Source organism: Eulemur rufifrons, chromosome 3 (assembly GCF_041146395.1).
Source record: "Eulemur rufifrons isolate Redbay chromosome 3, OSU_ERuf_1, whole genome shotgun sequence".
NCBI lineage: Eukaryota > Metazoa > Chordata > Mammalia > Primates > Lemuridae > Eulemur > Eulemur rufifrons.
This window is the reverse complement of record NC_090985.1, coordinates 68247964-68253457: the sequence shown is the minus strand read 5'-3', so window position 1 is coordinate 68253457 and position 5494 is coordinate 68247964.

Below are 5494 nucleotides of genomic sequence, written 5' to 3'. Positions count from 1 at the left end.
TCCCACCCCGCACCCCGTTCTCAGTATTTATCCCGGCCGCCCCGAGCCGGGCCACGCCTCCTCCTGCCTCCCATCCCTCACTCTCCGCCTCTTGCTCTCGCCAACCTTCTTCCCCTCCCTTCCAGTTTTCTCCTTTCCTACCAGGAGAGCCAGCTGGAGCAGGAGTTTTGGCGTGTAGGAAGCAGCAGGTGGTGGAGGATCCTTTGCGCAGGGATTGGATGCCGAAAACAGAGGCTTATTTCCCCCCACATTCTCCTCGTCCAGGAAGAATCTTATTCCTGATAATATATTCAGGAACATAATAAAAATATAATAAAACTGTTGACCTGGAGAGGTTTGGGTTTTCAGATGGAAGGGGAAAGCTGATGAAGGGTAGAGCCACACAAATGATGATTATATTTGTGTGTGATTTCTCCAAGACTTTTTAGTATTTGAACAAAACCAGGTGAAAGCTTGGCAAGTATTAGATTAATTTGATTAATGTATACAGTGAATTGATTAATATCAATAATCACTCTGTCTAGTGCTTGTGAAGACTATCATATGAATGTTTTCTAAGGTGGTTTATATGAACTAACCTTGCCAACATGAGAAGGCAGGATTATGGTGGTTTTTCTGTTTCCAGCTTGAAGTAGAATTATAACTGGAAAGTGATAGAATTAAATTATAACACCTTAAAATATTAGAGGAGGAAGTGATTTTAGAGACACCATAGTTTACTGCCTTTGAATGTGGAAAGAGTAAACTAAAGCAAAGAGAAAGAAAGAATCTGACTCAAGTTCATATGTACATGAATTAGTGACTCAGCCACAGCCTATGCAGTGGCCTTAACACACAGACCTCTCCTCCTTTCTATGCCATGCAATCCTTGCTAGAGTATTTTTCGGAAACTGGAGGTCACCAACAGAGTTGGAAAAAAACCTACTTAATTTATGGTATATTATGTATTTTAATGTAGTAAATGATATAATTAGATTGTTTATTATTACATAAACACTTTGAAAGTATTTGGTTTTGAGTCATTTGGACCTTGAGGTCCACTGAAAATGTATCTCAAGTGGCTGATTACAATGGTACAAAACAAAATGAAGGAACAAGAGAAAATTCACACATAGCCAATATTAACTTAAAATGGATTAAAGTGAATTCACCAAGTTCTAGATTTTTAACCTTGTGTCATTAAGTGTGAGGACCTTCAAATATATGTCTTTGAGACTATGGCTCTATTCAGTAGTGCATATGTGGAACTTTTTATAAATATCTATTTAAAAGACCTATCAATTTGAAGTTGGCCTATTTCAATAATCTTCTCAATGGAGTCCTCACTTAAGTAGTACTTTGTAGTTCATAAATTATTTTCACTTGAGTTACCTTATCTGATTCTCACATTTAGTCTCTGAAGTTGGTACTCAGAGCATTACTATTCTTATTTTACACAAGAGATAAACTAGACTTTGAGAGATTAATATTACAACACTATGTTCTTTGACTAAATAGGGATTCATTAGACATCCAGTTATTTGTACTTTCATTCATCCAACAAACATTTATTAGAACCTGTTATGTCAAGAGCTCTGCCAGGCACTTAAAAATAATGAAATAAAAGATGTGGTGCCTGCCTTCTTGAAGCTTAGATTTATAGGGATACAGTCACATGAATACACAACAGTACATGCTGATATAATGGAAGTATGAACAAGATACTTTGTGTGCATAAACCTCTTAATTTCTCTGCATGTGTGGGAGTTGAAACTTAAGTTATCTAAGTTACCTTTTCATGGAGAAAACTTTATTCCATGTTAGGTACTTTTGATTATAAGGACAAATGATCTTGTGAATGAAAGACCAATAGCTTGTGCAACCTCATCCTAACTCCTGGAAAGTGAATTCTAAAAAAGGTCACTGTATTAGTGGCTAGGATCTTTGTATGAAAAATATGGTATATGAACTTGGGGGTGCAATGCTAGAGGATAAACTTTGAAGAGAGGGTGAGAAAACAGTGACTATGAAATGATTTGAAGAAGCACTCTGATCCTTGCTAGTCCTGACAGACTAACAATGTCTAGACTTTGGATACAGTTCTGAGACAAAGAAAAGTGCCAGAAAAAAATATGAAGGAACATGGACTGAACAAATTGATGAAAAGAGAAATAACATTTCTATTATTTTGTGTGATTACAACTCATTTCTTTCCTGAGAAAAGACCATGCACTGTGGTATAAATTCCTAAATATTTTCACCACAATTTATTATTTCGATATTTAGAATTTCATTTTAAATATCAAAAGTATTACAAGACAATTTTAAAAGGCGAACATATTTATAAAAAAAATTCAATTCTTTTTGTTTCACTTTCCTGAAGCTATGTCAACTTCAGAACTTCCATTTAGAAATGTTGAAGTGTTATGACTTATGAGGGGAGGGTGGGGAGAGGAGTAAGAGGGCTTCTTGGAGCTGTATGCAAATAGCAAGGATGATCTTTTTGTTTCTTTTTATGCTTATGTGGAGTGGCTTTTGAGGGAACTAATGTAGATCATGGAGCTCGAAAGCGCCCTTTTAAATCACCTCTTAGTGCTGCCACTACCATGAGGTAATCAATATTAACAGCCTCATGCTTGTACAGACATACAAGCTTGTTGTTATTTGGTTTTACAGAGAAGGGATTATATTCTGTATATTACCCTCTAACTTTTTATTATTAACTCAAGGGTATTCCTTCAGTATTAACATCAATATCTAATTCATACTTTTTTAGTTGAATAATATTTTGTTTTATTGATTAACCATAATTATAGACATCCAGGTTATTTTTAACATTTTATTGTGACAAACATTGCTACAACAAACACCATCATACATTTATCTTAGATACATGTATTTCCAATTACAACATGACAGAGTCCCAAAAGTAGTATTGTTAGTTCAAAAGTAGACTTTCATACACATTTCCGTATTACTTCCTCCAATTTGTAGCAATTTATACTCAAATGCGCAAAGTCTGATGACTTATCCTCATTAGCTATGAATATTATTGCCTTTTAAACTTTGTGCTAATCTAATGGGTAAAAAAATAGGTTATTATTCTTCCTTTAATTTTCATTCACTATTATATCTTCGGTTTTCTAAGGTGAAATTTTCATTCCTATATTTTTTTTAAATAGTAGAAATATAATTTCATAAGAAAATGTTTTTCCTTGAAACTGTTATTGGTCCCATACTGTCATCTCAAATCAATATTTCTTTTCAGACCTATGTTTGGGGCCATTTCTAGATTAAATTCTACTTTATGGTACCAGTAAAGAATTGTATGCTCCAGATCTATAGATTTGAAGCAACTTGGGAAATATTTCTCCCTCTTGCCCTGAAATCCTTTAGTTCATTAACTAAGGTAGGAAGGACTTTACTTCTTAAGTTTTTAGGAATCCTTTAATTTCTACGATTCTGAGAGATGTACAAATTCTTTAATCATGAGAATATTTTTCCATAAGATTGGAATTTCTAAAAACAGAATTGCAAACAAAGCATTTTTATGACTTGCTTTATAAGCCTCATTACCCAACATTAAGGTGAATGGGTTCATAATCCAGTATCGTCATAAAAGTAGAAGAAATTTATGTGCAAAAAAATCTGTAGGATAATTAAACTACACTTCCCATTTCATGTTACTGAATTACCACATCTTCATTCATATTCAGGCTACTGCAGTTCCAATTCACTATGCAAATTGGAAGACTTAGAACTTCCCAGGTTTAATGAATGCTTACTTAGCCTTCATTCAAAAAAGAAACTCCTCAAAATATTTTACTATGGGTTTGATTGTATGGGGAATATAGTGAATCACTCTCTCTCAGCATCCTAGTCCCTTACAGAGGTGGTGTCCTTAATGGATGAAGCCCTCTGGGAGTTGTTCACGGTTTTTGGTATTTTCTGAAAGATCCCTCATCAGCCTTATCGAACCATTTGATGTTATTTTCCCAAGGATTGAAAGATTTACATAATTTGGTAAGAGAACTGTGGGCTGGCTAGGTAACATGGGAAATAATTATATTTCATTCTGGGTGCCACATGTTTTTTTAAAAAGATGACAAAATGTAGCTCATACAGGGAATAGTAGAAAGTCTTGGAAACAAGGGTATGTGGCAAACTCTGGACTGAAATAGGAAAGTTTGGCTTGAAGGAGCTGCTTGCACATATTTGCAAGGCTTACACAAGGAGAGGGGGCAGATTTTACCAGCACTACCAGAGGTGGCTCTTACTGCCCTTTAAACAGAGTTCTCAGAGTTAAGCTTTTCTACAAAGATGGGTACTACTGTATGAGTGGTACAATTCCCCACAAGAACACTCATTTACTCACTCCAAAATATTTATTGACTACAGTATATAATTCAGGGGACCACGATGGTGTACAAGACAGAGTCTCTGCCCTCATGGGCTCACAGTGTAGCAGGGAAGAATGTGGACGTGGAAGCTGAATGGCCAGCTGTGAGGAGGGTCACGGAGATCATATGTGCACTGGGGTGTTTTGACTTTACAACTTTTGTGATTGCTCCCCCCTCTTCAATTCTGTAATTTTGCAACTGTGCTTGCTTTCTCTAATGGTTCTGTGGTAAGTAGTATACATTTGCAAAATAGATTTCTGATAAGGAGTATAGGCTGGGGCCTTGAGCAAAAATGATTTTCTTGATGACTAACTGGAATGCTTGGGATAGTTCTGAAGTCCTTCCTTGGCTTCCTTAAATTCATTACCTAACCTCATGAATTACAAAAACTAGTAAACACCATTACAAATATCTTAATTTACATTAACTAAATTTTCACTTTTTCAAAGATATAGAATCCCTGATTTATAGAGAAAGATATAAAAATGGGAGGCAGGTTTTATCAAATATTTTATAGTAGGTATCTAAAGTCAGCAGTCTTCTTCCATTGATGCCAATTTTTATCAACTCCAAACTTCTTTTTTTACCCTTTTTTTTTTTTTACATCTTAATATCTCTGAAATGTGGTGCACCTTGTAGTTAGTGTTCTGTAATTAGCAAGTTGATATATGATAATCATATATCTTAAATCAATTATATTTTAAACTTGAGGAAATTTGTTAATCCTCTTCAAAAATTTCAGTGGGTACCCATTTGCATGAAGAATAGAATTTAAATCCCTGAGCCTAGAATCCAAAGACCTATATTTTCAGCCTTATTTGTAGTGTTATGCCTGTAGTATCCAACTCTTCAGCCACAAAAAATCCCACCTATGTATTTTGAGTATGCTTTTGTTCATGTTATTCTCTTTTTTGAGAAACTTGCTTTTCTCCCTTCTTCAGCATTTTCCTGTTGGAGTACTATCCATTGGCAGCATTTCCCAGGTATAGATCTTGCCAGGTTGTTCACTCTTGGCCTCTCACCAAGGGATGATAAGTAATGTTAACATCTTTGAATTTATAATTGCACTTTCTTTCCCAATAGATCTTTGTAACATTTAAAAACACTAAAGGGAC